Raw genomic sequence first — 27,635 nt, 5'->3', positions numbered from 1 at the left:
CTAGGCGCAGCCAAGTGGCGGAGGGTTTTCACTTCGGTGGCCTCAGAATCTCGTCTCTGCTTTTCGCAGATGATGTGGTTCTGTTGGCTTCATCGGGTGAAGGCCTCCAGTTCGCACTGGAACGTTTCACAGCCGAGTGTGAAGCAGCGGGAATGAGGATCAGCACCTCCAAATCTGAGGCCATGGTTCTCAGCTGGAAAAGGGTGGAGTGGCACTCCGGGTCGGGGATGAGTTCCTGCCCCAAGTGGAGGAGTTCAAGTATCTCGGGGTCTTGTTTGCGAGTGATGGGGGAAGGGAGCCGGAGATCGACAGACGGATTGGTGCTGCAGCTGCAGTGATGCGGATGCTGCACCTGTCCGTCGTGGTGAAGAGGGAGCTGAGTGTAAAAGCGAAGCTCTCAATTTACTGGTCGATCTACGTCCCTACCCTCACCTATGGCCACGAGCTGTGGGTAGTGACCGAAAGAACGAGATCGCGGATACAAGCGGCAGAAATGAGCTTCCTCCGAAGGGTGGCTGGCCTCTCCCTTAGAGATAGGGTGAGAAGTTCGGCCATCCGGGAGGGGCTCAGAGTAGAGCCGCTGCTCCTCCACATCGAAAGGAGCCAGTTGAGATGGTTCGGGCATCTGACAAGGATGCCTCCTGGGCGCCTCCTGGGTGAGGTGTTCCGGGCATGTCCCACCGGGAGGAGGCCCCGGGGCAGACCTAGGACACGCTGGAGAGATTATATCTCTCGGCTGGCCTGGGAACGCCTTGGTGTTCCCCCGGATGGGCTGGAGGAGGTGGCTGGGGAGAGTGAGGTCTGGGCTTCTCTGCTTAGGCTGCTGCCCCCGCGACCCGGCCCCGGATAAAGCGGATGAAGATGGATGGATGGGTGAAACTGGGGAACCCATGGCACACCCATGTTTCTGCCTGTAGAACTGACCCTTGTATGTGAAATAGGTGGCATTAACACACAGTTCCAAAAGCAAACACAGTTGGTCGATGCTGAGAGTTGTCCTTTTGCTGAGGTTGGGGTAATTCTGTAATCTCTTAGGGACTACCTCCAACGCTTCCGTGACTGGGATGCAAGTGAAAAGAGATGTAACGTCGTACGAGACCATGGTTTCATCTGCCTCTATAATGACATCTCTCACGCTCTCAACAAAATCCAAGGTGTTTTGGATGTGGTGTTCAGAGCTGCCTACCAGCGGGTTGAGGATCGAAGTCAGAAACTTGGAGATGTTATAGGTGACTGAGTTGATAATACACACAACCGGTCTTAGAGGTACACCCTGTTGACAAAAATGACAGGTTATTTCCATGTTTATCCTAATTTTTTTTTCATCACTTTTAGCCGTTATTATATACAGTGGCTTGCAAAAGTATTCGGCCCCCTTGAATTTTTCCACATTTTGTCACATTACAGCCACAAACATGAATCAATTTTATTGGAATTCCACGTGAAAGACCAATACAAAGTGGTGTACACGTGAGAAGTGGAACCAAAATCATACATGATTCCAAACATGTTTTACAAATAAATAACTGAAAAGTGGAGTGTGCGTAATTATTCAGCCCCCTTTGGTCTGAGTGCAGTCAGTTGCCCATAGACATTGCCTGATGAGTGCAAATGACTAAATAGAGTGCACCTGTGTGTAATCTAATGTCAGTACAAATACAGCTGCTCTGTGACGGCCTCAGAGGTTGTCTAAGAGAATATTGGGAGCAACAACACCATGAAGTCCAAAGAACACACCAGACAGGTCAGAGATTGAGTTATTGAGAAATTTAAAGCAGGCTTAGGCTACAAAAAGATTTCCCAAGCCTTGAACATCCCACAGAGCACTGTTCAAGCCATCATTCAGAAATGGAAGGAGTATGGAAACCTACCAAGACAAGGCCGTCCACCTAAACTCACAGGCCGAACAAGGAGAGCGCTGATCAGAAATGCAGCCAAGAGGCCCATGGTGACTCTGGACGAGCTGCAGAGATCTACAGCTCAGGTGGGGGAATCTGTCCATAGGACAACTATTAGTCGTGCACTGCACAAAGTTGGCCTTTATGGAAGAGTGGCAGAAGAAAGCCATTGTTAACAGAAAATCATAGGAAGTCCCGTTTGCAGTTTGCCACAAGCCATGTGGGGGACACAGCAAACATGTGGAAGAAGGTGCTCTGGTCAGATGAGACCAAAATGGAACTTTTTGGCCAAAATGCAAAACGCTATGTGTGGCGGAAAACTAACACTGCACATCACTCTGAACACACCATCCCCACTGTCAAATATGGTGGTGGCAGCATCATGCTCTGGGGTGCTGCTTCTCTTCAGCAGGGACAGGGAAGCTGGTCAGAGTTGATGGGAAGATGGATGGAGCCAAATAGGGGCAATCTTGGAAGAAAACCTCTTGGAGTCTGCAAAGACTTGAGACTGGGGCGGAGGTTCACCTTCCAGCAGGGCAACGACCCTAAACATAAAGCCAGGGCAACAATGGAATGGTTTAAAACAAAACATATCCATGTGTTAGAATGGCCCAGTCAAAGTCCAGATCTAAATCCAATCAAGAATCTGTGGCAAGATCTGAAAACTGATGTTCACAAACGCTGTCCATCTAATCTGACTGAGCTGGAGCTGTTTTGCAAAGAAGAATGGGCAAGGATTTCAGTCTCTAGATGTGCAAAGCTGGTAGAGACATACCCTAAAAGACTGGCAGCTGTAATTGCAGCAAAAGGTGGTTCTACAAAGTATTGACTCAGGGGGCTGAATAATTACGCACACCCCACTCTGCAGTTATTTATTTGTAAAAAATGTTTGGAATCATGTATGATTTTGGTTCCACTTCTCACGTGTACACCACTTTGTATTGGTCTTTCACGTGGAATTCCAATAACATTGATTCATGTTTGTGGCTGTAATGTGACAAAATGTGGAAAAGTTCAAGGGGGCCGAATACTTTTGCAAGCCACTGTATATTTTAAATTAGTCGTATCCAGGAAGTAGATTAAAAAAAAGAAAACAATTAAATCAGACAAAATATTTCTGGTTCAGCTGTACACAGTATTTTCAGAGTGTAGCACTTTATCCTTGCAGCGCTGCCATGACAACAAACTGTTGTTCAGTGTTATCTTGATGGAGGTTTCATTAACTCCACCCAGTATGATCCAGGCTTAGCTGCTTAGACGTTACCCTGGGTCTCTTAGTGACCTCTCAGATTGATTAACAGCTCAGACAAAAAAAACATGAGAATCAGAGACAGAGCAGCTCTGGTCTGATTCCTTTGCCTTCTAGTTTAGTTCCTCTTGTTTCCATGTTCCCTCCATCTCACCAGTCAATCGTGTCTCCATGTCAGTGTCATGTCTGCGTCTTTGTCTGTATCTCATGTTTCATTTGTTTTTCCTTTTGATAGTCCCTTGTCTAGTGTTCAGTGTGTTCAGTTTTGCTTCCTCCCTGTCTCGTGCGTGTGATTACTCCCAGATGTGTACCCCTCCTGTGTCTCATCCCCTCGTTATCCTTTGTGTATTTAAACCCTGTGTTTTCCTCTGCCTGTTGTCATGTTTCCCCTCCATGTGCTGTGTTTCCAGTTTTACGTTATTATAGGAACTGTGGAGTGAATAAGACACGGCGGGACCACAGATCATCATTTAGAACCATTTTATTTAAACCACATCACACCACAACACCAACGCCTGAGTCCCTGTGTTTTTAACTTGGCGGGCATAATTAAGGATGCCATGCAGGTGCGTCCACCCTCCCTGCACGGCACCGCAGACCATGCCCCACCACATAACCCCATCGCCTGATTGAGGCCGGGGAACCATCCGGCCGAACCTACTCCCCCACCGCGAGTGGGAGAGGGAATCAGCCCGGACCGTCAGAGCCCCCGGTCCCCGGCCCCCGGCCAAGTGACGGGGAGGTGCAAGTTCAGGTGGCCGCCCGCAAATCCAGTGGCGCCGGTGAAGCTGGTTCGGAGGTCTGCCGTGTGGCAGGTGGAAGCGGCGCGACGGGCACAGTCGTGAGCCCCAGCTCGCAGGCGGCTGGGCAGATGTCCGGCATGCACTGGCCTCTGGTGGTGGTGAGGCCGGTCTGGCAAGCACGCTGATCTCAAGCATGGCACACGCCTCGATGGCCAGCTCCAATAGAGCAGGTTCCCCTGAAACGGGGGACCTCCTTCTCCTTGCGCGGCTCCTCCGTCACCATCCGGTGCAGACCCTCGCGCGCCTTGTCTGCCGCCTCCGGTTGGAGCGGCTCCTTCACCGCTCCCGGCTGGAGCATCCCATCACACGGCTACTCTTCCTCCGGCTGGCGCAGACCCTCGCGCACCTCATCCGCCGCCTCTGGTTGGAGCGGCTCCTCCACCGCTCCCGGCAGGAGCAGCCCTTCACCCGCCTGTTCCCCCTCCTCCAGCAAGTGCAGATCCCCGCGCGCCTCGTCTGCCACCTCTGGCTGCTGAGGTGCCTCACGCAGCTCAGGGCAGCGCCGCCAGCTCCACACTCCTTTCCAGGTGGCACTCGGTCCTGCAGCATCACTGCTGGGTAGATAGCTTGGACTGGGAGGACTGTAAGGTGCTAGTTCAGATTTGCAGCTACCACTCCCCAGAGTGTCGGCCAGAACACTCCTCAAGGCCCGGATGAATGTTCAGAAGGGAGACAATAAAGACACCGAGGATAGTGCAGACTCTTGTATTGACTTCACACAGTTGAAGGTAACAGGGATTGTCAGATGAGCAGGTATTTCATACAGGTTTAGTTGCGTGGGTATGTGTGTGGGTGTATGTGTGTGTGTGGCCTCTGAAAGGAACAGAAAGAAAATACTACATGACTAAAGTGTTCATATCAGTAACTCCAGAGTACATCAACATAAACACAGGTGGGAAATAAACTAACATCCCCTTTAATACCATAGGCCAGGGTAAGCAACCTTTAACACCCAAAGAGCCATTTGGACCTGGTTTCCACGCAAAAGAAAACACTGGGAGCCGCAAATACTTTTTGACATCTAAATTGAAGATAACACTGTATATATTGTTTTTTACTTTTATGCTTTGTGTAAACAAGTTACAAGTAACGGCGTTACTAACGGCGTTACTTTTTTCAGTAACCAGTAATCTAACTAATTACTATTCCTATCGTTACAACGCCGTTACAGTTACTGTCATGATCGGAGGCAATAAGACGCAGCGTTCTCAAGCACAAACCGCTTTTATTGAATTGTAGCAGCAGTGTACGTGCCAACATCAATTTCTGAAGGAAAACATATACACACCAGTATTCTAGCGACCTCTAGTGGCTGCCCCCATGGTAGCCTTACTAGGACAACATAAACAGATTTCACAACATCTCCCCCTTTAACAAAAGTACTTTAAACATAAAACAGTGTTGTCAGAACGCAGGACATCACAGGGGTAGACTACCCTCAGTCCTGATAAGGGATTATTCTGCCCTTAGAACATAGAAAGGAGATAGCCCTCAGTCTCTGAATCTGAGAGGTACTTTAATCTCCTGCCCCCTGGAGGTCACTCTCACAGGTGTGGTAGGGCGGAGAGGAGACCCCGGGACAGGGACTGGCAATGCCTGCCTTACTGGTGGTTCTTGGGAAGCAACCGCCCCTTTAGTTGGAGTAGTCGGTGTAGCTGGAACAGTGCTCTGCTGCTGCTCCTCAGGATCAGCGGTGCCTGGCACAGGCTGAAGGTGTCGTCTGTTGCGGCGAGTCACGTTCCCATTCGCCATCTCCACCAAGTAGGATCTTGGCTCTTTAGACTTACTGATGACCTTGGCTGGAGTCGTCCACCCCTTTTCCCCGTCAAGCTTCAGTACAACATCCTGGCCTGGGAGAAGCTCAGGAAGTGGACGAGCTGAATGTCTGCGGTTGTAGAAGAATCTGTAAGAGTCCTTAGCTGCAGCATCCCTTTGGCACACCGTGTCCCTATTGACTGGACTGGGCAGCAATGTCTTGTCGAGTACTGGGACGGTGGTGCGGATTTGACGTCCTGTCATAAGTTGAGCTGGGCTTACACCGGTTGCTGCAATTGGTGTAGAGCGGTAACTCATTAAGGCTAAGCAGGGGTCAGGCTGTTTGAGAATCTACTTGGCCGTTTGGACAGCTCTTTCAGCAGCTCCATTTGACTGGGGGTAATGAGGGCTCGACGTAGTGTGGGTGAAGCCATAACTCAGTTTGAAGTCTTGGAACTCTAATGATGTGAACTGCATCCCATTATCACTGACCAGTTCTAACGGGATGCCCCATCTAACGAACATATGTTTAAGCTTGTTAATGACCTGTCTGCTGGTTGTTGTAGTGAGGGAAGCAATCTCAATGTCTCTTGAAAAATAGTCAACAACGACAAGAAAGTTCTTACCCTCGAGCTCGCACAGATCAGCTGCAATCTTTTGCCAGAGGCCATTGGGCAGAGGAGTAGTCACGAGGGGTTCCCGTCGCTGTGTAGGCTTGTGCTCTCTACAAAAGATGCATGATCTCACCTTGTGTGTTATTTGAAGTCCAGTGTTGGGCCACCACACTGTTGATCTTGCACGCTCTCTACATTTAGTTAGTCCTTGGTGGCCTTCATGTAATTGTTCAAGGACGCTGGGTCTGAGTGCTGTGGGAATTACGATGCGATCGTGGTAGAGCACTAGACCATCTGATTCTGAAAGGTGGCTTCTGGCTGCATAAAAGCCTTGCAGTGGTGAGCTCTTTGCCATTCTCCGAGGCCACCCTTGTCTGATGAAGATGATTGCTTTTTGAAGCTCTGGGTCCCTCTGTGTAGCTCTACGAATTTCCTCCAACTTATGTGACTTGATAGGTTTGCTTGTCACTACGTTGCTCACATATGCCTTGACCTGGCTGTCTGTCTCGGACGGGTAGTATCCGTGCAGTGGATGTCTGGAGAGTGCGTCTGCCACCACTAACTGTTTACCGGGAACATGCTCAGCAGTGACATTGAATCGCATCAGCCGCATCAGCAGTCTCTGACATCTCAGTGGCATTTTATCAAGGTCGTATGAGTTGATCAAAGGCACCAAGGGCTTATGGTCAGTTTGTAGACGTACATGACCCATGCCTTGGATGTAGCGGGCAAAACGTTCGCAGGCCCAGACAGATGCTAAACACTCTTTTTCGATCTGTGAATATCTTTTCTCTGCGTCTGTGAGCGTGCGAGAACAAAAAGCAACGGGCCGTAACTCCCCCTCATTGTCCTGTAACAGTGCAGCACCCAGGCCATAGCTGCTGGCGTCCGCACTGACAACTGTTGGTCGGCCTGCATCATAATAACAAAGTGCTGGTGCAGCCACGAGCATTGCTTTTGCTTTGTTGAATGCTTGCTCCTGAGGCTCGCCCCACGCCCATACCATCTCTTTCTTGAGAAGATTGGAGAGGGGGTGCAGCACCGTGGACAGGCCCGGCAGGAATTTTCCAACATAGTTTATTAATCCGAGTACCTGCCTGAGTTGTTCTACATTGGTGGGGCTGGGCATCCTAGCAATAGCCTCCACCTTGCCATCATCAGGTTTCACACCATCCGCACTGATGATGTGACCGAAGAACTGTAGTTCATTCTTTCCGAAGTGGCACTTGGACCTGTTAAGCTTAAGGCCTGATGCTTTGATTGTGTGTAATACTGAATCTAAGCATTGGTCATGCTCCTCTTTGTTAGCCCCGAAAACCAGTATGTCGTCCATCACGACGACAGTCCCCTCTAGGCCCTTGAGCAAGGTGCTCATGAGCCGCTGGAAGATCTCGGGTGCTGAAGTTATGGCAAATGGCAGGCGTCTGAAGCAAAACCTGCCCATGGGAGTTATGAACGTGGTTAGTTTTTGGCAGCTGGGGTCCAGTGGTATTTGCCAGAACCCACTGGAGGCATCCAACGTGGAGAAAACTTTAGCCCCTGCTAACTTGGGAGTTATGTCATCCAATGTGGGCAAGATATACCGTTCGCGCTTTACTCCCTTATTCAGACGTTTTAAGTCCACACACACTCTGACCTCATCCTTGTTGCGCTTTGGAGCAGGCACCATTGGTGCACACCAGTCTGTTGGCTCGGTGACTTCCTCAATGATGCCAAGTTTGAGCATGCGCTTTATTTCCTTCTCCACCTTTGGGAGGAGCGGAAAAGGCACCCGGCGTGGGGTGGTTACGCTGTACGGCACTGCATCTTCGGTCAGCTCGATTTTTACAGGTTCACAGTTCAGCAGGCCAATTTCTCCAAACACATCCTCTGTTAAGTCACCACTGATTTTGTTAACTCTAGCAACTAGTCCCATGCGCTTCGCCACTGTCTTCCCCAGTAGGTTACTTGCATATTGCCCTTTTATAACTGTAATCCACTACTGGTACTTTTGGCCTTTGTACACTGTAGTAGCAAGGAATTTACCCATGCACTTGACTTTTCCACCAGGGCTGTAAACAGTTGGCTTACACTGGATAAGTTTGGGTCTCTGCTGTAGCTTATTAAAGGTCGTTTCTGTCATAACAGTGGTGTCTGCGCCTGTATCAATTTTGAAATCAACTGGATTGCCATTTACCAGTAGCTCAATGTCCCAGTCTGCATCTGAGCCTGACTCCTCAATGACTGTTGTTTTTGGCTCAGTTACTGCTCCCAGGAAAAGCTCCCCTATGAAGAATGAATCCTCATCTGAATCCACTACAGCCTCAGCCCTGACCTCTTTCAGCATTTTGGTTTTGCATACAACTTCAAAATGTCCCAACTTATTGCACTTTCTGCATCTTTTATTGCGGGCTGGGCAGTTTTCTCTTTTGTCATGCACCCTGTTGCATCTTTGGCACTTTGGTTTACTCTCACTATGTTGTTGCTCACGTACCTGACGAGGTTGGTAGTAACTCCTTCTCGTGCTGTTATAATGCCTCTGTTTCACCTCACTCACGGTGCTTTCCACTCGCTCCGCACTTTGCTGTTTGACTTGTTCGCTCTGGCATGCCAGTTGAATGGCTCTATCCAGAGTTAAGTCCGCCTCGAGCTGCAGTTTTTGTGAAACATCTTTGTCAATTAATCCAATGATGATACGGTCCCGGATCTGCTCGTCTTTACTGCCGCCCGAACTTCGCGGTGCTGCGCGACGAGTCGTACAGGCTCCGCACGAAAGCCTCGACCGTCTCCCCGGCCCTCTGGCTCCGTTTGTGAAAACAGGCGCGGTCGTGGATAACGTTTCTCTTTGGGACGAAGTGCTCATCGAACTTTTTTATAACCAGATCATACTCAAACTGCGGACTTGGCCTGGCCTCTGTAGCAGCAGGAAACACAAATGAGCCATATATTGGTTCGGCATCTCTCCCCATGGAGTAAAGAAGCGAGTTCACCTGCACTTCGCCGCTCTCCATCCCTAGCTTGGACGCCACCCGAAAACGGGAGAATCTCTGCCGCCATATCAGCCACTCTGCTGGCTGTGTAAAGTCGAACGGCTCTGGAGGTCCAAATTTAGCCATTTCTCCGTGTAACTCGGCGTGAAGTCCTCAATTCTGACACCATGTCATGATCGGAGGCAATAAGACGCAGCGTTCTCAAGCACAAACCGCTTTTATTGAATTGTAGCAGCAGTGTACGTGCCAACATCAATTTCTGAAGGAAAACATATACACACCAGTATTCTAGCAACCTCTAGTGGCTGCCCCCATGGTAGCCTTACTAGGACAACATAAACAGATTTCACAACAGTTACTAACAAGAAAATGCGGTCCGTTACTATTTTTCAACAAACAGACGGTTGAAGCTGTGTTCAGCTTACCACATCTTATATCAGCTGCACGGAAGTAGCTGACTACGTAAGTAATCTGGACACTACAGCTTTAAGCAGCTGCGCGCTCCCGCGGACGGCAATCACGATCACTGTCTAGCACAACAGCTGGAGCTAAGGAGGCAAAACAATCGCATGAGTGCTGCTGTTTGACTGAAGAAGAATAAAGCAGTCGTGGTAAGCCAATCACATGACCACTTAAAGACAAAGCAACAAGGTGATATATACCAGTTTATAAATTGTGTCGATAGGCCACGTAAAACCAGAGTCATGATAAACAATATATACGTGGCGTTTTTTCCTCAATAGTTTCGTCACGTTTACTGTCTAAGCTAGAAAGCACTCTGTGCTTATGAGCATAAAAAAAAAAAAAAACAGGGGAAGTTTTAGGAGTGACGGAGAGAGAGAGAGAGAAAGAGAGAGAGAGAAAGACAGCAGAAAGAGAGAGACAGCGAGATTTGAGATGTGAGATTTGTGATGTTTAGCGTGTTTGGAGTGTGTAGTTCATGTGTTGTCTTGTGTAGTTAGTGTGTAGTGTTGTGGATGGTTTTGTGTTGTGTGTCAGAACAATGAGGCGACTGCTGTCTCCAGGTAGAAACAGGAGTGATACACCTGCTGCTGTCAGACCTGCAGGTATCAGGCTGTGATGTTCTCCTTTATAGTGGACAGAAATTATTTTTTTGGAGTGGCACAAATAATTTGTGTGGCATCTTATTGAAGAACAGCTGATTGTTCTGTAAATAGTTTGAAATGGTTATTTTAAAAAAGGGTAAAAGGTAAATGGATGCAAATAACTTTGTTATTTGCAAAACTTGTGCATAGGATTTTAAAATTGACAATTTATATTTGCATTTAAACTTATGAAATATGATTCATTAAAGATGTTTGTGGTTGTTACAGTAAAAAATATAACTTTTTCTACTCTGATTTTATGTTTTTTGTCTGATTTTAGATCAATTGTGTTAATACAGTACGTCAAAATGAAAACATGACTGTAAATTCAGACATGTGAGGTTGTGCTGAAAAGAATGATACCAAACAAGGCAAAGGAAATAGTTTTTAAAGGTAAAATGTGGAGGAAACATCAAAAGTAGTTAAAAATGGCCAATTATACCCTGGACCCCAGGGGGTTAAACGTTTTTTTTAAAGTAACGCAATAGTTACTTTTCAAGTAATTAATTACATTTAGAATATTGTAACTCAGTTACTAACTCAGTTACTTTTTTGAAGAAGTAACTAGTAACTATAATTGAATTACTTTTTCAAAGTAACTTGCCCAACACTGCACCCAGCTGAACTAAAATGATCCATGTAGCAAACAAATACTGTTGTGAGCCGCCACCCTCATATCGCCTTTGTGCTTTTGGAGCCTAGACCTGACTTTTAAAAAATAACTGGGAAAAAAAGCACTATGCTGCTAAAAAAAAAAAGAAAAAAAAAGAAAGAAAAACAGATATTTGCAAAATTCTGCCTAAATATGTATTTTACCTGGTTAATGTGTGTGGCGGGGCGTGGTCTGCAGCGCCGGCTGTATGCGTACAGCAACCGTGTGTGAAAAGTGGTCAATAAAGAGATGCTGAATAGCATGTTAATGGAAACATCGTGGGGTCTGCCGTGATGTGTTTACAATGGGACTTCTGCTCCTGAACCCCTGCGCACAGCGTCTGCAAATCGGGGCTGTACTTTCATCTTTACGCAGGACTGTAAGCTGTCATTTGCTGTGTTTGTTTTTAACATAGTTCATAGTGGAGAACAGCTGCTGACATAATGTGGATCCAGAGATCCATAATTGGCCTACCTGGGGTTGAAAGTCTCGATAAATGCACAGCGTTTCGGCGGGTATACCGGCTTCCGCGAGTGTGACGCTTATTTTGAGCAATGAAAAAAATAATAGAATATAATTTTATTTTTTTATTTCAATATCACAATAATCTTCCAATTTAGAACTACAAGTTTAAAAAGAACTAATATAAATAAAATACACTTCAGCTAAATACTTCTAATTTATTTTCCCAAACCACGCGGAGCCGCACTATAAGGACTAAAGAGTCGCATGCGGCTCCGGAGTCGCAGGTTGCCGACCCCTGCCATAGGCCATATATTACCCACGACTCACTTATAGAGTCACTGAGAGAGCTAACACAGTACACAGTACACAATTATACCCAACCACACGGCCGGTGGCCGTGTGGTTGGGCTTAGCTTAGCGGCACAGACAGAAACATAGTCGTTTCCCCCCTAACCTCAGGTACAGTCCCAAACACATCTTATCATCACATAGTCACACATCACAAACTTACGTTGCTCACTGAAGCACACTTCTCACGGAATGACCAATTCTCTGCTGGAAATCTGGAGCAGAAAAGCTCAGGTGCCTTGCCCACGTTTCTCCGTGCCCATAGTCTTTCTCATACAAAGCGGTGGGGTGACCTCTACTGGCCACTCTAAAAAACTACAGGTACAACTAACAACTGAACAGAATAAAACCGTAACTATGGGGCCTTTTGTACAATCACGTCGCACAAACACTTTGTGTTCCTGTCATCTGCAAGCAACAGGAACTTTTATAATAAAGGTGGGATGGAGACGTGACTGTGATGGTTCTCCTTCATCCAGCTGTTACACACACATCTGGACTCACACGACGAGCTAATAAAGCAGCTGCTGTCTGGGCAAATGCTGTTCTCTGAACACTTTTCTTAAGAGGAGGTGCAGAAACCTTTAGTTTGCTTTCTAGAGCAGCGTATCATCCTCACAGAGCACAGCTGGCATGCGTGTTTCTGTTAGCTTAGCCACCAGGCCAAAGTCAAACTACCCACTGATAGCAGCTGTTTCTATCATAGTTTAGGATCCAGATGTCCGATGTCTAAATTTCCACCTGTGATTAAAATAAATAGTTAAAACAGCCAATTGTGTCCAAATGTGTCTTAAAACCAGATAAAATGACAGTTACACCTGATTCTGTGTGTCCTTTGAGACACTGCTCTGCTACAGAGATGCGTTTAAGAAGCCAGGAAACATAAAAATCATTTAAATCACAGACCAAACTGACATCACTTCATGTTACTAACAGCTCACCTCTCTGCAGCAAACGCCTGCTGGACTTTAAAATCAATGACATCACCTTTAGATCCATCACTCTTTAAAGACACACAGCCTGGTTCAGGTTCAGGTCCAGCAGGTCTCCCATAGATCCTGTTATACAGCTTGTATCCCTTAAATAGAGGGAAGTGTGCAGTAGACCAGTGACTCTTTACAAGCACCCACCTAGGTGCAGGTCCAGGTGGGTTCCTGTGAATAATGATGGAGCAGTGATGTGAGTGCTGAGCTGTGACATGGAGAAGAGTCATGGACAGTTAGAGATGGTCATCTCACCTCTGAGCTTTGGTCTGGCTCTCATGTTCCCCACACAGAGTGCTTTTAGAGGGAGGGACTCCCTCCTCTCTGTCCTCACACTGATCCATGCTGCTCAATTCACATCAGCTCACACACACTTTCTACCTTCACCTGCAGAGGAAACACAAATCATTCATGTGCACATCAACTGAGAGCTGCAGAGGTCGTGTCTGATGTGTTGACTATAATGAAGAAAAGCTGCCAGTAGGCCAGGAAGTGATCTCTAAATTGAATCATGCTTCAGAATAACTGTCCAGATAAGCACCCAAAGGGGATTTAAGATGGCTGCCAAGCTCTTGGACATCCTTCTAGAAGGACTTTGGTTTGAACCAATGAGCTTCGAGCTGTTGGTGGCTTTTTGATGACCACAACACATCAATGACAACTTTCCAATCTGTCTCTGTGCAGATTTGAAGGTAAATGTTGAACTGTGACTTCATGTGTGAGATGTGTTAGGGTTGAAAATGATTAAATAAAGCTATTTTTATCATTTTCTTAATATAAACAATGCACTGTGCTCATAAACGTGTTGGTGCTCCGTGTTTGAGGGTCAAAAGCCTCGTCCAGCGCTATGTCTGGATTTGAAATATTGAGAATGGAAGTAAAGCGCTTGAGGGTCCTATTTCCTGTATGCTTACACATCACTTGATAATGGTTTAAAGGATATTCTCTGGCCAAAGGGAATTCAAACGGCATGTCCTGAACTAAGATATTAGAATCAGCAGTAGGATGATACTAAATGATCAAGGCTAGGCAGGGAGGTGGATTTTGTGTCTGTCTTTCTGATTCCAGGGAAAAAGGAGCAGAGAGGAGGTCACGAGGAGCGGACGTGAATGACGAGGAGGCATCAGGATGGGTTCTGGAAGAGGGCAGTCATAATAATACTTGTTATTGCCACAGTATAAAAACTGTACAGCCCAATGAGGGTCATCTTTGGTGTGAGGCAGGCTGTTGTGTTCACATCAAGGTCCAGCGCTGTAACTTGTAATTTCAACTGTTGAAGCAAATTAAATCTTTTTAAATGACATATATTTCTCCTGTACTTCTTCTGAAAACACTGAACATGACAGCAGTATCAGCAGTCTGACTCTGTGTGTTTAAAGAGGTTAAATGGTGTGATTTCAACATTTACTGCTGACAGCTCCCATTTGAATCCGTCTGAAACTACAAGATCAAACAGATCTGTTTAAGAAACTGTTGCCGCACAGACGATACTGAGCTGGAAATGAAAAATGTAAGTGTGGTTGTGGAGCTGTGAGGGACTAACTACAGCAGGACTGCAGCGAATCCCTCCATAAATCCATCAAATGGATCATTGGAGACTGACAGCAGCACTTAGAGGAAACCAGCAGGGGGTGCTCACTGACTCCTGGTAAATATTCTCCATGAATGAATGGAGAATATTTAACAGACAAACATGAACTCTGATCCTTCATAAACCAACTTCAGAGTAAAACTGGAGTTCTGAAGCAGGTTTTCATATCAGGACTCCAGTTCTTCTAGTTTGACTGTGAGTCTGTTCAGAGTCCACATGAACACCGAGTGTGACTAAACATCACAGCACAGTAACACTTCCTCTGTTAAAGAGGATCAAACAGTGGCAGATGTGTGAGAAATGTTTCATGATGTTGGTACCAGCCTGCACAGAACAGTCTGACGAAGACGCCCTCACAGACTGTTAGTCTGATGTGATGTAAGGAGAACAAATCTCTACCTGCACACTCTGTTTTTAAAGTCTCTGAGCTGGATGTTGGAGACTTTGGAGTCTTTATCCAACACCAGACTTCAGAGATGAAACGAGTCTTCATGTGTTCTCCGCAGAAACACGCAAACAAACAAAGAGCAGCTGCTCTGTGATGAAGAGGAAACCTCAGAGACTGGAATGAATCAAAGTTGCACTTACTCAGCTTCTTCCCATGAACTTCTTCAATCTGCAACTTTCAGCTGTTTGGACCAGGTCTGTGTGAAAACAGACAAAATCCTCTGCTTCTTCTCCGTCATCAGTCCTAATTGTCTGCAGGCTGCCGTTACATTAAACACTTCACACCATCAAAGAGTCTGAAGCTTGCAGGTCAAAGGTCAGCTGCCTTTAGGTCAATCATTAAACTGCAGCAAATGTTCCTCAGTCTGTGTCTCTGTTTACAGTCTTCTAGATCCAGTCAGAGCGGCAGCCAGTCCCATCATCCAGGAGTCATGTGACTTCAACAGCAGCTCTCAGAGACTTTCCTCCTTCACCTGTACAGGAAGCACTGAGAGCAGAGCTTCAATATTTCCTCTGATTCTGAGCTCCTCCATAACGTGCAAACAGGAGGCCATGCGGTCGGCTGTTTTTTCCAAGGACCCCTTTCCACCTTCTACATTTCTAAATGTGACGAGCTCTTGTAAGTTTGCAGTGTTTAGTTTGTGTTTGTCGATGCTGCTGCCGTCACAGCTGTGATGTGTCAGCTCCGTTTCTTTTTGGACCCAAAGGATGATTTTCTACCATGACACACGTTTTTCCATTTAAATGGAGGCTCGAGGCGGCGAGCAGCAGACCGTAAACCAGCCGGCTCCCGTTTACGACTCACACTGCCGTCAGACATCAGCAGCATCTGGTTTCCTGTCTGACAGCAGTGTAATAGCTGAGGATGGCCGAGGTTCACGCTCAGCCGGTGCTCCTCTATGGTAGTGCCCAGTTCAAGGGTTGCTGGGAGCACTGGTTTGATACCAGGCTGTTCTACAGCAGGACCACCTCCAGGAGTCTTCCTCTGAGACTGGGACTGTTGAACATCCTCATCATCACTCCCATGACAGCGGCTGAAGCTCAGAGGTGTTTCTCCACCATAAAGAGAAGCAGACATTCCTGTGATATGCAGGACAGGAACGTCTGAACGGTCTCGCCATGCTTTCATGGAGAGGAGCTACCTCCTTCCTACCTCACACCTTTCCTTACCCCTTCATCTTCTCCTCTGTCCTCCCTTTCTCCTATTTTACTTCCTGTTCTCTTATTTCCTCCTTCGGTGGAAACGTCTCTACATCAGACTGTTAGGACGCCGTCCATGCCGTCACTGGGCGGAGCCTGGTTTCATAGTTCTCCATGGAAACCGAGGCGTCCATCAGAGAGATGAAACTACAGCCTTTAACATAACAAGTAAGAGTGTAGCGAAGGATGACACTTTGATGATTTACTGCCATTAAACCTTCAAAACGTCATCAGTAATCTCACCATAAAAGCTAGGGATGTATACATAGAAACAGTGTGTAAGCAAAAAAATCCATACTCTTACAATCGTAAACGTTATAACATAAAGTACGTTTCAACGTAACATCTAACAAATGTAGCCTCTGTCACAAAAACATCTAAACATGTCCTTATTTATGTCATAACCATACCTTGTGCCTCTATCAAGGGGGCTGCTGATGACAAAAGAAATCTCCATGGGCTCCGTTAAACCATCACATTTCAAACTCCCGCGACTGCCGCTGGAAACTGCGCCAACAACAGTTTTACATGAAATCGTCCCATCAAAATAAAAGCATTTAAACCCAAACAGGAAGTCGGTAGTAGAAAATAGCGATTAATGTCAAAATAAGGTGCAAGGAACTAAATAAAGGCATTTAGGGTTATTTACAAAGAGTATAAAGCGGAAAACAGCTGACTGACTTTTTTTAAAGTGGTTTCATTCATTAAGATGTAAATTTGGGATTTCTTTGTTTGACAAACTAAATTTGACTGTGTGAACTTTTTGATTTGACAGATCAGATGAAAAGTGAAACGTACAAAAAGCTCTTTAATTCTGCTCATTTTGCTGTGAAACAAATGTTCAGAATATTCATAAATGTCTTTTGATGGTTCTGGCCTTTAATGATAATTTGATGATAAACATGAGTCCGAGGAATGATCGGTTCTTCCTTTCTGCTGAGAATCATCAACATCATAATAAATGTTGCTTTCCTCATTGGGACTCTAACCAGGTCAATAATAGCTGGATTTGCTGAGCTCAGCACGTCCTGCTTTGATGAAAGATAAACATGAAGCTGGATTTCATGTTGAGGAGACTCTGAACAGGCCTCGGGATCGATAAATGTCCTCAGTTTCTTTCAGACACTCATGAATATTATACATCTATACTCTGCTGCAGCCTACAGCTCACTGATGACAGAGACAGCTGACTTTAAACACACATCCAGAAATAATGTTGGTACTGAGAGCCGAGCTGAAAGCATCCGTCCAATCGCTGATCGGCATGGCACCCTGAAGGAGGCCACAAAGAGCAGAGCTCATTGGCTGTGAGCTGTTTGTGACACTTCAGAATCTGCACCAGTTTCCCTGCTCGTTTCAAACATCTCACTGGTATCAAATTTCAAATGTGTGTTTAAAAACAGGAAAGCTTCCAGTTTCCGAGTTTGATCTGTCGTCTCTGTAGGATTTTATCTTCAGTATGGACGCGAGTGACTGCAAATCACTGCTTTGTCTGCTTTTTATGGACACTTTACAAACATCACAGGAAGAATGCTGGACGGGGACATCAGCTGACTGGGAGCAATGGGAAACACACTGAGGCTACCTACAGGACAAGTGGGGGACAGCAGGGAGCTTTGAAAAAAGTGAGTGGAGATGGCTGTAAGTGCTAAACAGAAGAAACATCCATGATGTGTAAAGTCCAGCTTCTTATGATGAAGGTTTTTATTATTATTGGATGCTTTAAGTACGGCTTCTTTATCAGTTTCCCACTTCTGCTTTAAAGCCTCCACACGTGTTACCAGAGCAGCCCTTCAGCATCTTTAGCCTTGTCCACGATGTGGTTGAAGACACTGCAGAAGATGTTCGGCTACTTCGATCAGAACATTAGTGCTTAGCTGCAGGGGAGTGCTGAAAAAGCTCCCAGTTATCCTTTAATTGTGTCCCTCTGATTTCACAGCAGTGTTCGGGGACTGAGGGTTTGTGTGGCAGAAGGAGAGTGAAGCTGACAGCAGGGGCACTGCTACAGGAAAGAAGCTGGCTGGGCAGTACTGTGAAACCAGAGCAGTGCATACTCTGTGTTAGAGTAATAAAGAATCACACAGCAGTCTGGAAACACTGTTCACTGTGTGTGAGTTTGTGTTTCCGCCTGTGATTACGAGATAAAGTTTCATCAGGCTTTGAAGCCTTCCAGCTAGCTGCCTCACAGAGGTTCACTTGTGGAGGCTTCATGTGTACACAAACCCCCCTTGCTGGTCAAACAAAGCCACACAGGCAGAGTTATTACAGGTCATGTTAAGTGCAGTATTTGTGAGACTGCTCTTGTTGTTACCAGTGTGTGCATGGCAGCAAAAACAAGAACTACATTCACCTTAATACATGTGTTTCACTGTGTTTGTCCTCCACTTCATGTTTTCATTCAAATACAATTTGTGTGTGTTGTTCTGTAACATGTAAGTTCAATGAAACTGAATGTTAACGGCTGCTTACACCCAGGTAGATGTCTTTGTTAATGAATCTCAGACTATCAGATATCAAAGAAACTGCTGCATAAAGAAAGGAACTTTGGCCTTCTCATTTTCCCTCCTCATATTTTGTCTCCACCATTATGGAGACTAAATTATGGACTTGTGGACCACAAGAGCCACACGCATTGAAATAAAGAATTCTGTGCTTAAATAATGAATTGTAGAATAAAATCTGCATTTGTAAATTCATTTTTGAATTCCAATTTAATAAACTGATTTTAAAAATGCTTTTTAAATCTTCATTTTAAAAAACATTTTAGAATTCCGTTTTAATAAACTGCATTTCAAAAACCATTTCTCTGTCCTGTTCGCTAAGGGATTAACTTCTGGATTAGCTGTTGGATTAACAATTTCATTTTAAAAATCGTGCGGCTATTAAGCCTCACCGTGGGATGTAAGGAGCTCTCTGATTGGTTGGACAGACACAGGCTGTCTGCCTGGATTTTTCTAGCTCATAGCTTCGCCCTAAGAAGCGTGTGTGCTTGTACAAAGGCCGTTCAGCCTCGGGATTTACACTCGGCTCGACACGGATATGTGAAGAATGAAGGGAGCCTGCAGCGAAACGGAGAGCCAACCTCTGACTGAGTGCCTGTTTACGCAGTCTGTACAAGCTCGCTACGTGTTTTGTAAGCTGCTGTGCTCTTCACAAATAAAGCTGGAAGCAGCTCAGACTGTTAGAACCAGCACTGAGCCCTGTTACATTTATACAGTGTTAGAGCAATGGCTGCAACCTACAGCCTTTAAACTAGCGATTAAAATGCTGACAGTAAACTCGTCAGTCCAGATGTTACCACATTACTAGAGCAGGGCGATATGACCAAAAATATTTATCACGATATACATTTGAAAATTTGCGATAACGATATAACTGACGATATAATTGACACTAGACAAAATACTTTACAACTCCACAACTTTATTTGTGCAAAAAACCCCATCAATGTATTTTCACTTAAACAAGCAGCTGTTTTTTATGTGCATTAAAGTTATATAAAAATGTAACAGTGCAAATTCCTTGCTGACAGTTTAACCAAAAGGCATTTCCAGTGGAAACTGGCCGACATATCCTCAGCATAACCATGTAGAATATCCACAAAACTTAAAAGGAGGTTATACACACACACAATACAGTAATATTATGTTGAAGCACAGTACGTATCACTCCGCGAGGCTCCCGCCTACGGTAGCCGTAATGCTCCGACAATCCATCAAGCGGTGCGGGTTCGTAACTTAGCAAAATCGTACTGAAACATTTGACAGATTTTCGAGCGCCGCGTACCACATAAAATCGTTTCGAGGTCAGTAAACACAACCAGAATTCATACATAAGGCACACGGGATTATAAGGGGCACTGACGATTTTCAGAAAAATCAAAGGATTGATTTTGAGTGCGCAGTATTTTCCAAACACGGTAATAACGACGGCCTGCTAGCATGCTCTACCAAAAATAGTGCTTTGTTATGTATCTGACGGACGAAAGATAAACCAGTTCCACACCACTGAAGTTGCAGCATTTTTACAAACACATTCTGGTCCATCCGTTTCATTTAACGATCCACTTTCGCTCTTCTCATTCTGCGTCGCCGCCATGTGCGTATAAACATAGGCACTGCGCATGCGCGTTTTACCCATATTCTATCGCTATATTTCATTTTCCTATCTTGCCCAAAATTACACCGGTATTACCGTGAACGGTATGATATAGCCCAGCCCTACACATTACTTTGTGATACTTAGAGTTAAAACAACTGAGACAGGCTGATTAAAATAACAGCTGTCAGTTCTCTCATTGCAGAGACTAAACCATTACACACAATACTTCAAAAATCTAAAGAGTGTGTGAGACTGCTAGCTGTGTCGTTCAGCAATCAACTTATCTACAGTGTGTTAGTAAAGAGTGACGTGTACTTCTGTCCCATTAAGCAACGGTTTAACAAATTTCACTGCAAACTATAAAAGGAATCTGGATTTAAATAGAACATAGTAGTGATGGATTAAGTGTAGGAAACACTAGTATAAGGTGTCTATGGAACAAATCTCCTTCAACGTTCAAAATGACCAAAGTGAGGACTACAAGCGTTTCTCTCAGTAGGTTGTGTTTAGGGAAAAAGCAGCTAAATACACTGAGACTGCTCCACATTGTTAGTGAGTTAACTCACTAACAGAAATGAGAGTTTAGTGTTTTAAGTCATCTATTAAAAACATGAGTCAACATACTGAAGTGACACTTTAACGATGCTTCATATCACAGTGTTTATGATGATAAAACATGCTTTCACGTTAGCAAATGTCTGCACTGCCACTTGTCATGAAAATGTCCAGAGCCAGGGTTCAAGCTTCCTCTACAATTACCATTGATCATTAATAGGGACACAAAAGATTTGTCACATTATCCCCATAAACAACATGTTTTTTTTATAGAAATCATTGTGACACAAAGATTTATATTCTTGTTTCACAATGTGCATGAACTCAAAATCTTTAGAGTTTCATGTTTATAAAGTATTGAAAAGAATACATTTATACCAATGTATGAAATACACTTCTTGTAAAAAAAAACTGATTGGAAATGCATTAAAAAAAAACACGAGCCATGACCTTCCTTCTGCGAGCACACGCACGCACACACACGCACACACACAAAGAGAGAGAGAGGTCATTAATACAAAGGATTGCAGCAGGTTTTGGATTTTCACTTGTTGTTGGATTTAACATGAACAGTCACATAAAATTCATTCCAATTTTTCCTTTGCTTCAATTAAAATGTTTCTTTAAATCTACCATACCTTTTATTGTTCAAAAAGTTTACTGACATAGTAAGGAAGTAGCTAGGGAACTCAGTAAGTATGAGCAACAATAGCTTAAGGACACTACGTCCAATAAAGAGGAATTCATCATCTGCAGTTTTTTTTTAAAAAGTGCCACATTAAAAACAATTCAGCAGACCCTCAGAGTGCGGATACAAACTGTTTTCAGCTATAGAGGTAGAGGTACACTTCATGCACTTATCAACATGCAGTTTAGAGGCTTGCATTAGAGTGCATTGGTGCTTGGGCCTCTTTTATATAGCATGGTTGTACCATTGTGAAATTAGCTATATAAATATGCTCAAGAGTCTCTCATATGTTTGTCATGCAATTAAAAATTCAAAAATATATTTTTAAATCAGTAACTTTGCAAATTTAGAGGAAATGTTTTTGAATAACACGTGTCACATTTTAAACAGTGTTTGAATAATCAGCGCTGACATACAGACATTTATGCGCTGGGTATAACAGACATGCTTACTGTGTGAAAGGCCCGCTGATGTCTTGGAGCAGAGAAACACGCTGTATTGTTGCTTTTCTCTGTTGTATAAGCAACGCGCGACTGTCAGAAACGCTCTGTGCGGGTAGCAAAGTCGGCTCCAACGCACATCCAGGCATCCGTGTGAAAGAAAGGTGTCGCTGCGGCTAGGCTCTCAGGATAGTCAGGCTTTTATTTATATTTGCATTCTGGTGCGTTAAACTAGCAGCCTCTGTGTCACACTTGGATCATCATTCTGAAAATTCAGATATTTAAATAAAATGGTGAATTGGCTAGTGATGAGGAGCCACTTAGATCTGTAAAATGAGGTTTGATTAAGTTAAACTCTTATGAACAGCTATGAATTCTACCTCTCTGCTGATGTGTTCCAAACAAACGATGTTTTCTACATGGCAAAATTGTGTGTTAACTACCTCACACCGCTGTGTCTGGGGTCCGAAAAAATAAAAAGTTAAAACGATATATCTTGCGGCAGTTGTGAAGTGCTGAGGAAAATACTGTGTCTGATGAGGTGTTTTTATATAGGTGGATTTGGTTTCAGTTGACCTCTGAGATGCAGATATAAAGAGCAGTTTGTAAAGAAAAAGGTGGAAAAACTATGGAACTACAGTTAGGATGTGTGTGCTGGGATGCTCTTGATAAGGAAGCCTCTTTTATTGTTTTATGACTTGTTTTGCTGACTGTTGGGGCCCTACCTGTAACCCCCTATGTGTAATCATCGAGTCTTACTGTTACAGAGTGTGACTACTAGATAATTATAGGGGGTTGATACATGTTGTTTGTGGTGCTCTATTTAAAAACTAGTAGCCTCTGCCTCTTTCAGAGCGCTAAAGAATGTGAAATGCCGTTAAAAGCAGTTAAATCATCTATGTGTAATCATTGAGTCTTACTGTTCCAGTGTGTTTGTGACTAGTAGATAATTATAGGGCTAATTGCATTAAAGGAACATTGGGGGTTGATACAGTGCTAGTGTGGCTAGGTGTGAATATGTGTTTTTTGAAAGTATCACAATAAAAGTTTATTTCTAAAGGGATACATGTTATTTGTGGTACTTTGTTTAAAAACTACTAGGCCCTGTGTCTTTCAGAGCGCTAAAGAAAAGTGAAACGCTCCTAAACTAGTTAAATTAAATCATCTATTTCTAAATAACAGAGCCCTGTGACTATACGATCCTTAAAACAGTTTAAGAAAGGTTTAGTTCTAAAGGGTTACATGTTATTTGTGGTACTCTGTTTAAAAAAAAAATGGTAACCTCTGTCTCTTTCGGAGCACAAAAGAAAAGTGAAATGCTCTTAAAGTAGTTAAATTACATCACCTATATGTAAATAACAAAGCACCGAGATCTATACAATCCTTAAAAACAGTTTAATTAAAACACTGAATGGTTTCATTAAATAAAATGCAAATTAAACAGTTATGAAGTTGCATGACCCCTGAACTTATATGCACGAGCAAAGCAGAGTGAAGCTGACCCCCCACCCACTTGAAACGTAAAGGCAAATAGGCGGAGCGGTTAGTGCTACGTTTGTGCAGATTTGTGCAGGTAAAATTAGCGTTTGTGCTGCTACGGTTTTTGAGATATTAAACATTATTTTATAGGTCATTCAAAGGTCACCATCCCCCCAGACTGCTCCAAAACGGGCCAAAATGGTCTACTTTTTTAGTGCTACGTTTGTGCTGATTTAACAGTGCAAATGCAAATTCCTTGCTGAAAGTTTAACCAAAAGGCATTTCCAGTAGAAATGGGCCGACATATCCTGAGCATAACCATGTATAATATCCACTAAAGTTAAAAAGAGGTGCTTTGCAACACTAAACTGCAGTGTGCCAAATAAAAAAGCCAAATATGTATTTTTCTGACCATAAGGTGCACGGGATTATAAGACACATTAAGCGAAACAAAGCAGTCAGATAAATCAAACTATTTCAACTCATTCTTCTTGCTTCCTCCACTTCTGTACCATTGATTCATTAATGCTGTATTCTATCACAGCTGCTCTATTCCCGTGTTGTTGCAGTATATTAATGACTAACCTCGTATTGTGGATGGATTATCTCAGTTGTTCTCCTGACTGAAGTTTGGTCCGTTTACAGCATCCTGCCATGCGATTGCATTTGTCTCTAACCATCAGGAACCTTCACGTTAACTTTTATCGAGTGGAAAAAAGTTAGCGTTCATCCTCCAGCTTCACTGTTTATGTTATGCTAACATAGCTGTGTCGCTAGCGATCATGTAGCACATCATTATATACCAACTAGCCCAACTTCAGTAACCCTGCAAACGTCACTGCTGTTTAGTTTTCTGTCATGTTGGAAGTGATAACAGAGCTGTAAGTTTTCATTTTTTCAGAAATCTCTCAGTCAGAAGATGCTATATCATGCTTAGGTAACTAGCGAAACTAGCGAGCTAACTTTCGCTAATTTCCTGCTAACTTCTAACTCCGTTAAGTGTAATAAATTCTGTTTTCATGGATGCCTGGATGTTAAACTTAATTGTTACACCTGGTAAAGCAGCAATGCTGAGGTATGTCTAAGGCTCAGGTATGTCATGTTTAGGTAAGTACCGAAACTACCGAGCTAACTTCCTGCTAACTTCTTACTGTTCCGTCCGCATGTCTTACCACTATGGGGAACAGTCTCTCTGCTTCTCTGCTCTGGAACTCTCTTCCTCCAGCCAGAACAGATATAGACTCTCTTCCTGTATTTAGGTCACAGCTCAAAACACATCTGTTCAAACTGGCTTATTCGCTTTAGTGCTGATTTTATCTGTTTTCAAGTTCTGCTTTGCAATTTTAACTTATTTTGTGTATTTTATGACTATTGCTTCTTTTATTAATTTTGTTCTTTTGTAAGGTGACCTTGGGTTTTTGAAAGTCGCCCTCAAATAAAATGTATTATTATTATTATTATTATTTTATCTCTAATATGTGCAGCACTTTGGCTCAACCTGTGTTGTTTTTTAATGTGCTTATAAATAAATGTAGATTATTTTGATTTGAATGCCTAAAACAGTGGAGCCGAGCTGTGAGCCATCCTCAGTGTGTAACAGTGTGTGTATGAGAGCCATGTAATGTCCATGTGTGCATGCTGACTGTGCTGCTCTGACCCCTCCTCCTTTCAGGGTGGAGCCTGCTGGAGTCCGATGGTTGAGACCAGGTCTGAGGAAGTGTAAGTGTGTTTTTAATGGGATTCATGAAAACAAAGCAGCACACATTCAACCATCTTCATCATGTCAGGAGTCATCATCAAAGTGTCAATCAATGAACAGATGATGGATCAATAACTGCAGCTGGATTGTGTTTGTTCTCTCCATCAGATTCCTGTCAACTCACAATCGACACAAACACAGTGAACACAAAGCTCCAACTGTCTGACAACAACAGGAAGGTGACACGTGTGGAGGAGGTTCAGTCATATCCTGATCATCCAGACAGATTTGATGTTCATCAGCTGCTGTGTAGAAATGGTCTGACTGGTCGCTGTTACTGGGAGGTCGAGTGGAGAGGAAACGTTTATATATCAGTGAGTTACAGAAGAATCAGAAGAAAAGGAGGCAGTGACTGTGTGTTTGGAGGAAATGATCAGTCCTGGAGTCTGTGGTGCTCTGATAATGGTCCTCATTCTGTCTGGCACAATAGCAGATCAACATCCATCTCCTCCTCCTCCTCCTCCTCCTCCTCTGTCTCTAACAGAGCAGCAGTGTATGTGGACTGTCCTGCTGGCACTCTGTCCTTCTACAGAGTCTCCTCTGACACTCTGATCCACCTCCACACCTTCAATACCACATTCACTCAAACTCTTTATCCTGGGTTTATGTTCTATCCTGGTTCCTCAGTGTCCCTGTGCTGAGTGTAAAGAGTGTCTCCTGTTAGAGAAACACTCTGACTGTTGAACAGATAGTTCAGTCTGTACATGTCTGTCTCTTTCACTCACAAACACGTTTTCACATTCATGGATTCAATCAGTTGATGTTTGAAACTCTTCTAAATGATTCCTTGTAAACTTCTTCCTCTTCAGTCACAAACAAACAGGAAGTGATGTCACATGTGTTCCTGTCCACACAGCAGAATGAGTCTATTGCTGACAGTGATGTACAAACAGAGTGAGCATTTCTGAGGCCCAAAATAAACTGAGTAGTTCACTGAATGAACACTGTGAGCTCAGTTCCTTCATCATTAGTATGGATTATATATGTATATGTATTATATTAGTATCATATATATCAGCTGCTGCTGGTTTCAGTCATTGTGCAAATGTGCTGTTTGTGAGGTTGTAAAGCTGCAGTCAGCTGAGACTGAAGAAGTCACCTGATCAGTGAGCAAACGTTTCTGAAAACGTCCAGATGAACAGAATCAACCTTTTGGGATCAGCCAGCAATGCAGCATCATTGTTGTTCAGGTTCAGAGGTTTGCAGGAATGAACTGATGACCAGAAACAGCTGCAGAGTCCAATCAAATACCAGCTGGAGTTCAGCTGCATTTGAAGAAGTCAAAGAAAAGTAAGGATGGCAAAGGGCGATGTTTTCTTCCAAAGAGCTGAAAACATGGTCGACGCCTCATTAGAAGAATAATCTGGACATTTGTGAGGAACTCTAACCAAGAAAGCAACACAAGAAAGCAACGTCACACAGATCCAACAGACAGTTTCCATGACTGGAAGTGTTCAGTGTAAAATGCTACATTGCATTATTGCATCCTCTCACCACAGGAGGCGCTGTTGGCACCACTGATTGCTGATCAGCTGTTCTCTGATGATCTGATTGATCCTGTGAATAACGGGACTCACTGAACTCTGTGACACAGTGAAGATTACAGAGTTTAACATCTGACTGACGTCACACAGACAGAAGGATGAACCAGTGAGGCACAGAACACAGTTACTGGAGATACTGGATCAGCTCCATGTGAACCTCTGATGGAGAAGCTGCTGACCCAGAGAAACATCAGGACATGACAGGCAGCTGCACTGATCTAACAACATGTAGCAGAGCTGATCTATGTTAGAGGATCTATCACAGCAGCTGAAAGTCCAACACTGGATACCAGCTGAGCCTGTGCTGAGTGTTACAGGAAAAGAAACACTGACACTGGGAGACACAGTGATGCTGACTGGGGCACAGAGCTGAATGATGCAGCATCAGGACACTGTTTCAGTCTGACTGACAGAGAAACCTGTAGCTGCATCTACATGTGAGGCAGAGGCCACACAAGCAGGTTTCTATGTTTCACAGTGACTGAGATCTTCAGTGGGGTGGACATGCTCCTGTACAGACCTCTGAGGAGAACCAAGGTGCAGTCAAAGAGTCCAGTCTGTCCTCACAGATGTCAACATGTGGTTTCATCAGGTCTGCTGTCAGCTAGCAGGCTCACATCAGAATCACTGTTCCTGACAAACACAGTCTGTGTGACATCATCAGTCAGCTGATCGTCCCAGATCTGAATGGTTTCTGTCTCTACTGAGGAAGTCAGAGAATCTCACTGAGGTGTGGATCAGGTCTGAGTGACCTGTGGAGGGACAGCTTTAAACAGTCCACAGGTCTCACGTCCTGCTCAGTCTGGTAGCAGATACCTCGTATTGTTCCAGATGTGCTGACATCACCAGCAGCAGCAGCAGCACAGCTGTGTGATCACGATGAATCTCAGTTATTGATCCAACACACAGTAAATACAAAGATCAGGATTTATGAGAGTAATCATTATGAGTCTGAACACATGATCACTGAATGTTAGTCTCCACAATAA

Source organism: Oreochromis aureus, linkage group 3 (assembly GCF_013358895.1).
Source record: "Oreochromis aureus strain Israel breed Guangdong linkage group 3, ZZ_aureus, whole genome shotgun sequence".
In the NCBI taxonomy this organism is placed as follows: domain Eukaryota; kingdom Metazoa; phylum Chordata; class Actinopteri; order Cichliformes; family Cichlidae; genus Oreochromis; species Oreochromis aureus.
Note: the sequence above shows the minus strand (reverse complement) of the source record.